Below are 10,725 nucleotides of genomic sequence, written 5' to 3'. Positions count from 1 at the left end.
CCTGCTCAAACGTTTAAAAGTTTTAGATACAGTTCAAATTAAGATCATATCTGAACTTTCCATTCCCACTTTATTTAGAAGATTCTAAATATTGTTGTTAGCAGGAATAATTTTCAATATTTTTTGATATTTAGAAACTTTAATCACATTGGCTCAAGTAATGTTAGAAAAACTTATTGTAAACTATCTATGATTTGTTTGACCAATTCTCTGAGGTGGAGTCAATGCAAATCCCTACAGTCTTCTCCCTTTACTTATATGGCTACAGAGAGCATAGTGAAAAAACAGAGCACATTCCAGCTGACATGGAGAATTTTAGGACAGGACTCCTTCTTTTAACTCTGCATTTGGCAGGTAAAGTTTTACAAATTTTGATTAGAATAAAGTCCCTTTGCTACATTTACACAAGTTTAATGGCAAGCATTTTATTTGTGTTAACAGGTGTGTTTGGTCAAACTCTGACTCAATCTGAACCGGTGATATTAAGACCTGGGGAGTCACATAAACTGACCTGTACAGCCTCTGGTTTCACATTTGGAGACTACTGGATGTTCTGGATCAGGCAACCTCCAGGAAAAGCACTGGAATGGGTTGCAGCTATCAGTTATTGGGCTGGAACTACTAAGCGCTACTCTCAGTTAGTTCAAGGCCGGTTCACCATCTCCAGAGACAACGGTAAACAACAGGTGTTTCTGCAGATGAACAGTCTTAAACTTGAGGATTCGGCTGTTTATTACTGTGCTCGAGGGGCACAGTGACTGAAGTTGGTTTGGTTGCCGTACAAAAACTTGGTTGCTGTACCAAACAATCTCGGTAAACCTCAAACCTGATGGCTTTGAAAATATATAATTTCACATTCCATCACCTAGCTATAAATTGATGTGAATAGAAAATGTGATGATTATTTTGTTTCTTTCTTCAGTAAAAACCTCCTGTTCATCCACCGAGACAAAGTCATTCATGGCATACACATCTAAAGTGGGGGCCTGACCAGCTTTTCTCTGATTTTCTGTTTTTGAAAGTAATTAAACACCCTTACATAAACTGTTCTACACAGAAATAAGCTGCCACCAAATTTAACAATATCTTTCTTTTGCCTACTTTATACAGATTGCCCTAAGTGCTTAAATTACTTTGATGTTTTCTTTAAAAAATGGTTTACTTTAAATATGTTGATTGATTTAATGTTTGATGTTCAAGCGAACCTAGGTTTATACTGATTTGAGGCCATATCACCTAACCCTTCCCACAAGCTTGTGCCTTAGTAATTGAGAGAGACCAAATAAAATTGATCTTTGTGTTGTTAGTTGTAAGATTGAACAAAAGAAAATTATGTCATGGGGAGCCTGCAAACTCCACATATAAATTACCCTACTAATTACTGTTTTGATTTTATAACATGTACATGTACCAGCTCTGATTTCACATACACCTGTAATGACCAGAAAACAGAAAATCCAGATTTAACCAGAGACAAGAGACGTTTTCACAGTGTATTGAAACGTTAAACTACTGCAGGTCGGGAGGGATTCACCATAGTCAGCCAACCCAGTCTCATGGGAAAATTAATGTACCTCCACTACGTTTTGCAGTGTGGACCAACGTAGTGGGGGTACATTTTCCCATGAGACTGGGTTGAGTCAGCAACCAAAACTCTGTGTTTGAGAACAAGCTTTGAGAATTTCTGAAGATGCCGATTGGTGTTTGACCTCACTGGTGGACCTCAGAGGATTCCTGAATCTGTCCAGGCTGATTTGAAGGAGTCCTTCTTTGACAGTAAATCGTTGGTCCAGAGGAATGCACAGGGTCAGATCCATGAGAGCAGAGGAAGGCAGAACGATCAAGGGGACAAACCAGATTTCAGGGTCCAAGACCCAGTCAGGAGTCAAAGCCAGATGATTCGACATCCAGAGACAAGAATCTGAGAGTGAGGTCAAGACACATAAACAGGTCAGAGATTTAAAAACACACTATGACAGGTCTGATAGTGTTCATGGAGGCTCAGAGAATCAGGGAGCAGATTAAGGTCAAAATCAGGCAGGGAGACAGGTAACAGGAACGCTGGATCAAACTCACCTGTCAATCGTAATATTCTGGCACTAGTAACTAGTCTGAGAGCTGGTTATGTGGTCGGTTAAGCAAGTGGATCTGATGGAGACTGATTGGAAACTGATGAATCATACCAGCACTAGTGCCAGAAATCATGACAGCACCAAAGAATGCATTGTAAGAAATGCCTTTAGAAAATTTTTTAACTCTTTTAGCCTAGTTTTATCTTTCAGTGTGGCTGTTCACCTGCTAATGGAATCTCTAACCTGAATACCCATCATGACAACATAAAGAAATCTTAGATTAACCTTCTTGCAAATAATATTAATTTTACTTGGATATTGACAAGTTGAAGAATATGGAGTTGTTTAGACAATGTACCTAACCAATCTCTTATTATTGAGTATTTTCTTATACCTAACACTCTCATTTTATTCAACAACAACAAAAATTAATATTCTAATAATTTTCCAAACCTGCAGCTGCCCAAACATCGTGCTGTCTCCAAAATATTCTCATTCTCCACCAACTGTTCCATTTATTTTTGGCATCCTGACAAGAAATATTTACTTTCTAAACTTATAGATATCTGTATGTTTATTCGATTTTGTAATATAATTTTGTGTGGCATGAAATTGGTCTCAGATAATTACGTCAAAATCCTTGGTATTATTGTAGAATAGAACTAATTCAAAACCCACATTAAACAGGTTTCTAGAATTTCTTTCTTCCATCTTAGGAATATTGAAAATGTTGATTTAGGCTATGTATCCTGTTTAGGGGTGATGCTGAGAAACTATTCCATGGATTTGTTACTTTGCGGCTGGACTTTTGTGATTCTTTACAATCAGGAAATCCATAAATTGTAGTTAAAAGCCAGCAAAAATAATGAAGCCAGATTTCAAATGAAAAATCAAAAGAGATATCACCATTATCCTATTGTAGCTTGCCTTTCAGTGGTTTCCTAAATACAGAATGGAATTTAAAATCCTCCCTTTCACATATAAAGTCCTTAATAACCAAGCTTCATCTCATATGAGAGATCTGGTTATTAATTTTGTTCCTAACAGAGCACTTTGTTCTCAACTTGCAGGCTTAAAACTGTCCTTTATTATAAAGCTTATAGTAAGTTCAGGTTATTCTGAGCTATCATTATAGTTATGCTGTTAGGCTTAGGCTGCTGAAGGACAAAGGGACAACTTTTCATCATTCTGCTTAATGATATCTGTTTCACCATTCTCCAGTGTTTGTTATTTCAAGTACTATATGTTATCTCTGCTTTTTTTCCCACCAGAGTAGCTTCACCTGGTCTGTTCCTGTTTGGCTGTGACATCATCCTAGATTGAAACATCAGCTGGGCATTTTTTCATTTTTCCTAACCCTAACCCAGGTGTTGTTTCTTTCCTAGACATAGCTATGGGCTCAGGATATATTGGGATGTATTTGCTCTCTTTCCTCCTTTTCGGCATTAAAACAGACTAAAGCTAATCTGCTCATTCCTAGATAGAGCCACCTTTGGAGCCAGTTCACAGTTATCTTTTCTCATAACTCTTTACTGTATGCATGCTCTGTGTAAGTGATTTCCTACTGCCACCACATGCTCATCCAGGAGAAGGGAAGTATAAACTTGATGCAGCCTCCTGGGTTTACTTAGATTTAAAAAGAAAAGAAAAAATTCTAACCAGTCTGACTTTATCATCTGATTGAATTTTCTCTGTAAAATAATGTGAGATTACATATTTTGTGAACCCCCTTGTGACCCCAGCAGGGATAAGCTTGATGGAAAATGGATGGATAAATAAACTGAACTGAAATAAATTAAATTAGAATCACTTAATGTTTTGCCTCAGGATATAACATGCAACCTAATAGAACCACATGAGCATTTGCAATGCAATCTCTACATAAAGGTCACCATTGGCTTCATAGAAAAGAAACAAACAAAAAAAAAGCATATAGACAAAATTGTCTGTTACATAAAACACATATTTCTACTTGAAATATACATTTTATGTATTTATTTTAAAAAATGAGTATCTGAAACATTTTGTACTAGTGGTTATATCATTATCTGAGTAAAAAAAAACAAAAAAACAACTACAAATTAATTAGAAAAAAGAAAACATTGAAAAAATATTTTTATTAAATTAGTTTTCAGCTTGCTCTTTTACTGTATAAGCAATAAAGAATAATATTTGTAATTCCTCCATCAGCTGTGTTTTTATTGCTGTTGGTATTGTCCTCTGATATTTATTCAGGATTTTGTATTACTGTTTCTCACTGTGATGGACTGGGGGGCACAGAGATATACACCAGCACAAAAACCCCATAACAAAAACATGATAGTAATTCACTTAAATAAAGAGAAAGAAATAAAGTAATTCGTATTTTATCTTTAGTGTATGAAGTAAGAGCTGTGTTTAATGGTTTTAATTAACTGATTTGTGTATACCAGATAGTTAATTTGCTGTTTGGTGTCATAAAGAACAGATGTCATATGTAACAAATCGTTTTAGTATATAGGCCTACATTGTAGTTTTTCTTTTTCTTTTTTTTTTTAACTTTTAAACAGAACCATCTGACTTTTCCTTATTTTAGAATTTACAGAACTATTTGTATTTTCCTTCCTTTATGTGTTTCTATCATTTTCTCTGCTGCTTTAGGTTTTTGTCAAAGGAGTTAACTGAGATGTAACACTGTGATGCTTTCGATGTCTGGGGAAAGGGAACCGATGTCACTGTTAAACCAGGTAAGGTAATAAAAAGCTCTCTCTCTCTAATATCGGTAGGATTATTTGAATCTTTTTTTCTAATTATTGGATTTGTTTAAATTGTAGGGATAGCATTACGTTTTTATTTTAGTGCGCTGATTTTCGATTTTATAGGCTGCGCAAAATAAGTCCGCTCTGAGATTTTATTAACTTTGAAATTATAAATTACACCTAAATTCCTCAACTCTATCCGTGAATGGACGTTTTCAGAAAATGAAGCTAAATATCAATGTTATTGTTGCTTGGATTAGGCTATGAAGGACTGTATTTGAGTTTTGAATTAAATAAACATAGGCCCATTGAGCGAAAATGTGTATAAACTATAACCGATTTATATTTTTAGGTGCATATATGTAGCCAATTCAACATTTAAAATATGATTTAATAGGTCAGAACTAATCATCGACAATCATGGTAAAGTTTCAATATTATTTTTTCATAAGGATGTCGGCGAATATGTTTGTTTGTTTAAAACGTTTTTTTTTCTTTTTTTTTTTAAGCATTTGGGGTTTAAATTGCAAAAAGCATCTAATCATAAAAGATGTGAATTTCTTTTTTTTTTTCTCGCGGTCGAAACAAGTGATTTTTGCAAGACGAAAAAAATTGACACAAAATAAACAAAGGAAGTTTTGCCTAATATCCAAAATTAAAGACAAAATACGTTACTGTAATAATAATAAAACTTTTTTTTCCCATTTTGTGATGAGTTTAGCATTCAGTGAATAAGTAAAGTAGCTTTCTTGTCCATGCATTAAAAGGGATAAGCAGAAGTTTAGCTGAAAAATCATTACAGCAGATTTATTTCAGCTGAAGGAGAAGTGTCAGTTTTGCACACAATAAAAACCTCCGCAGTTTTCTCGGTCGCCTAATGTCTTCCTTGCAGAAAGACTGGTAGCGTCCTCAGATACTGAAGGTAAATATTTCTCCGTCGTTGGTCTAAATACCGCAGAATTGATTTTAAATTTAAGCTTAAGCAAAAAAAGCATATTATGAACTAAAATAACTTCCTTTGCAAGTATTGTCTTTGATGATACAAAGTCGTCAACTATATGATTAGAAGTGAAATTCTTTAAACATCTGTGCTCTAATTCATAGGTCCGCAGTTTTTCTAATCAAGCGCCACTTAATTCCGAGTCTAGCAAAAATAAAAGCTGTTCAGAGCCGCTTATATTACATTAAAATATTTTTTAATCATTTTAAATCTAACAGAGCTTATTATTTTTGTTTTTAAAATTAGGAAGAAAAAAAAAGTTCAATTTATTTAATTATTTCGCCTTTATTTAACCAGCTTAGACCCATTGAGATCTAAAATCTCTTTTGCTAGGCAAACCTGGCCAAGAGGAGAGCAGCAAATAATTTACAACACATCAAACATAAAAAAACACACACACATAAATCGAAAAACAAATATAAAAAAAAAAAAAAAAATCCTAGAACTTAGAACTAGAAAGAATTTAAGACATTGAAATGTTGCAGAAACGTTCACCTGAAACATTTTTACACAGACATTATTGATTTAACAAGGATTTTGATTGTTTCAGCGTCACAAGGCTTTGAATGTGAAGTTCAGACTGTAAATCCTTCCAGGCAGTGGGTAATGAAAACCTAAAACTCTTCTTGCCCATTTCTACGGAAGAGGATTAGGGCCACTGGAAAAAAAAAAAGTTAACTGATTTTTAAATTTTATTTCAGTTTAGTATGGGATAAAAGTCAGAATTCTGACTTTTTAAGAATTTTCTCAGAAATCTGACTTTTTTTATTTTCAGAATTCAGTCAGAATTCAGAGAAAAAAGTCAGAATTCTGAGATTAAAGTCAGAATTCTGTGATTAAAGTCAGAATTGCGAGAAAAAAAGTCAGGATTCTGAGATTAAAGTCAGAATTCTGAGAAAAAAAGTCAGAATTCTGACTTTCTTCCCATACTAAATTTAAATAAAATTTAAATATCAGTTAACTTTTTTTTTTTTTTTTTTTTTTTTTTTTTTTTTTCAGTGGCTTTAATCTTCTTCCGTACATTTCAATTCTTGCTTTGGGACAGCAAATTATATGAGGTCCATAGATGGGAGATTATAACCTCCTTGCTGTCTTGTTAAAGGACTTTTCAAATATGATGAAAGAGCACCCATAATAGATAAAAACATACCAGTGAGACAGGCGTCGGGCAGAGACCATAGAGACCATAATAGTGGGTAAATTGTGGGTAAATGGACAGCTGCCAATAAATCTTAATAATATACATATTATCAAGTTTTGTAAGACAGTTAGCAGAAGCATTTATGTGCAAAACATCTCCTTAAAAAGAGGATTTAGGATTTTTTCATGGTATTCATGTATAAAGTAAACATATTTTCTAAGCTAATGACAAAAAAATGTATCTAAAACCATATTCCTGATTCTTTAATGTCATTTTGTTGTGAGAATAAAATTCAAAAAATCTTTAAAAAACCTGATAAAACGTATAAGAGTAGTATTTGTTAACATATTACATTGAAGACCATTAGTTGTCGCTTTATCATCTTTAATCACTATTAACAGCCATGGTAGGGGGTACAAAGAGACTCTTGCGGCTGCAGACCCCTGATGTGATGGAAGCAAATACGTTTTAAAAAAGTTCTCCAACTTTAGAGAGTAGGTCGTTTAAATCCATCAGAAGATTTTCATTGAAAAATGACATTGAGCAGATTCCAAATTCCCGTTATTGAAAAAAAATAATGTTACTAAGAAATCTATAAGAGTTTATCAAAAAAATTTAAAATTCATAATATATCTAAGACCACTGACATGAAACATAACATAAATGCTATATTTTAAGAATTACATACTTTTTAGCTTTAACATTAACTGAAATTTGAATATTAAATATTTAAAACTATACATTGTTGTCTTGTTATTTAGTTAGTCTAAAAGGGAAAAAAAAAAATCTTTTTGATTTATATTTTCTGAAAGCAAGAGTTTCAGACATTTGCAATATTTATTTTATAGATCATTAGCATTTAGAGCTTAACTGTCTTGTACGTTTAGAATTTTCCCTTTTTAAAAACATTCTGCTGAGAAGATTATTGTAGATCTTTTTCTCATTGGTTCTTTACAGATGGTCCAGATGTGCCTCCAACCATATTCATCCTGAGTCCCCTGCAGACTCCTGGCTACCCCCCAAAGACTGCAGACGAGCTTGGTCCAGATGTCTGTCTGGTCACAGATTTTCGTCCAAAGGAGGGAGATTTGGTTCTAAATACCAAAGAAGGCCAAGCCAATGTCAGCTCTATCAACCCTGCTCCGACCAAGACAGGCACCTACTACACTGCTGCATACAGCAACGACACCATCATCTCCTGTGAGATGAACGGGACCTTCAGCAATAATGAAGCTTGTACGGATTTCACAATTTTTCTCTGGAGTTCCGATCACACGGTTTAATTTACAAAGTTTGGGCTGCTAAAAAAGTGTTTCTGCAATTAAATCATCTGATTCTAACACAAAACATAGCAACGAATTTATATTAATGTTGAAACTGATAGTTTTCATTAGATTAAGTCCTAAATGCATTACTATTTCTGTGATGTTTCTGTGACTGATGTTCTTTCTGTCTCTAAACAGATGATTTATGCAGGAACATTTATCCAGGTAAATCTGAACTCTTCCTGACTTACTGCAGGTTTGTTTCATCACTGGTTTCAGTGTTGAGTTCAGTCTTAATTCTTTTTTTTTGCCCTCCAGAAAAAGCCAAGCTGAACTTCTACCTGCTGCTGATGAACGGAGTCCGGGTGGTGTTCACCAAAGCTCTGGCCTTCAGCACCGTCCTCACCATCAGAGGCCTGCTCTTCTGAAAATGACTGAATTCTAAAGAAGCAGAAATTAGATTCAAAATATCTATATACATATCAAGAAAACTGATCCACGGAAAGCCTTTAGATTTTGTTTTTTTAATTAGTATTATAATTCAGACAAGAATAAAACAAAGCCAAATATTTAAATGTTATAAAACACATTTACGCTTTTGTAAAATAAATAAATAAATAAAGTACAATTTGTAATCTATAAGCAAATTTGATGGTACAAATAAAAAAAAAAAAGTTACAAAGAACTATCATTTTATTTCATCATCATTGATAAATGTATCAAAATTTTGATTGCATTTTTGCTGTACATTAAGATTTTACATAGATTACTGTGAAATGTTTCTTAATGTTTTTTTTTTCATAGATTGTCCATTTAAAATGTGTGCATGTTTGCAAAGATATGTATTTTGTAATGAACTTCCTTGCTTCTGTGTTTTAATTTTCAAGACCTAACATAAAATCATCCTGTATGACATATATATATGTATATATATATTTTTTTTTTCACATATCGTATTTCACAAAATTTTTCATAATTTTCCTCTTTCTTTATGTATTTGTATGCTTTTGTTGAATGTTTCTGCCCTGTTCAAAAATAAATAAATACAATTGATTCAGGCGCATATGAACATCTCACATAAAAGTCCTTAAGTCAAACACATAAAGATCTTATACAAAATGGCAATTTGATTTAATTTAACCTATTTAAAAATCAGGACAAGACCACAAAACATTTTTTTTTTAACAAAGATGAATGTTGATAAATAAAGTTAACAAATGCTTATTCAAAGCATCAAACAATAAAGGAGAAAAATAGTTCTTCTCTTTCTCTCTCTAAATATATTTATTAATATATATTAAATATATTTAAATATATATATATATAATATATAAAATATATATATTTATATGTATGTATATAAAACCAAGATTGGTAATCGTTAACAAGCAAATAGCAACCAAATCTAAATCAATGACTTTTAATAAATGATGATAATATTAATAATAGTACTTTGATTATTGCCAACTTAAACAAGAGCAAAATAAAACATTGAAAATACAAATGTAGCTAAAGTGGCTGAAAACTGAACTAAAGTAAAATTCTAAATATTAGAGATGAATTTCTTATTAAAACAAGAGTCCATAAATGTATCCTTCGTTCTTTTTATGCATAACAATACATTATGTATAACAATGATGAAGAAACACTCAAATAATCAAATTATGTTGAATTAAACAATCCCAAAACAAAACAAAAAAAAAAGAATAATTTCAAATGAAATTAAAGTAACAAAAAATTAGTTACAAATTTGTCTAAGATTTTCATATTTTTTAGAATAAACATTTACTTATTAATCTTTATTTTTATCTATATTATGTGGTGTTTAACCGCGCAAAATGAGAAGCTCCTAACAATAGTGCTGTAAACCTATGTTATTTACATTTATCAAACTTTTATTAAAAGTCGTATTTATCTCTATGGGTCTTTTCGGCTTAGGCTTTTTTTTGGCAGCTTTTAATGTTTGTGAAGCTGAAATTGCAGCGTATTTCCCATCAGTCCTCGGAGCAGTATCAGTTAAAACCACATTTGAACAGGAAGTTAAAGCTGTAGATGTAAATCTGACCTAAACCAGATGGCAGCTTGGTTTCACATCGAAGAACGCTTTGGCTAACCTCAGCCTTGGTTGTTTTTTCCTCCTACACAATCTTTATATACGTAATGGAATGATTAAATCTTTTCTTGTAATGAGTCATTCTGTCAGACATTTTACTAAATGCTGCTAAAACACCACTGCAGCACCAACTATATAACATGTGTAAGTATTAGTCAGAATTGTGAAACAATCAATGTAGAAAAATGTTTCAGTGAGATAATACCGTTGTTATCTGCTTTCCTTGAGAAAGGAAAATCTGTTGGAGGTCTTGTTTTTATATATATTTTTTATAGTTTTTAATAGTTTCTGTAAATAAAATAAACTTTGCAGTTTTAGACCTAATTATTTTCAAAAAATAATGAAGTCATTTATTGCTCCTCTTCTTGGATATTATTCATTTTTACAGTGAGAAAA

General features: G+C 32.5%; 1 long non-coding RNA gene across 3 annotated transcripts; it reads left to right on the top strand.

Moving 5' to 3' along the window:
• Nucleotides 1-4,410: 4,410 nt before the first annotated feature.
• LOC107096039 lies at nucleotides 4,411-8,880 on the top strand. Of its 3 annotated transcripts, XR_001481778.1 has the most exons (5): nucleotides 4,411-4,426; nucleotides 4,713-4,798; nucleotides 7,909-8,187; nucleotides 8,415-8,441; nucleotides 8,535-8,880. It is a non-coding gene; the product is annotated as an uncharacterized LOC107096039 (long non-coding RNA). The 3 variants fall into 3 exon arrangements; XR_001481779.1 differs by lacking the exon at nucleotides 4,411-4,426 and having other exon boundaries at nucleotides 4,698-4,798; nucleotides 8,535-8,876; XR_001481780.1 differs by lacking the exons at nucleotides 4,411-4,426; nucleotides 4,713-4,798 and adding an exon at nucleotides 5,452-5,732 and having other exon boundaries at nucleotides 8,535-8,879.
• Nucleotides 8,881-10,725: the final 1,845 nt, after the last annotated feature.

The sequence above is a fragment of the Cyprinodon variegatus genome, unplaced genomic scaffold (assembly GCF_000732505.1).
Source record: "Cyprinodon variegatus isolate N-32 unplaced genomic scaffold, C_variegatus-1.0 Scaffold594, whole genome shotgun sequence".
NCBI classification, from domain to species: Eukaryota; Metazoa; Chordata; class Actinopteri; order Cyprinodontiformes; family Cyprinodontidae; genus Cyprinodon; species Cyprinodon variegatus.
Note: the sequence above shows the minus strand (reverse complement) of the source record. Positions and strands in the feature narration are given on the sequence as shown.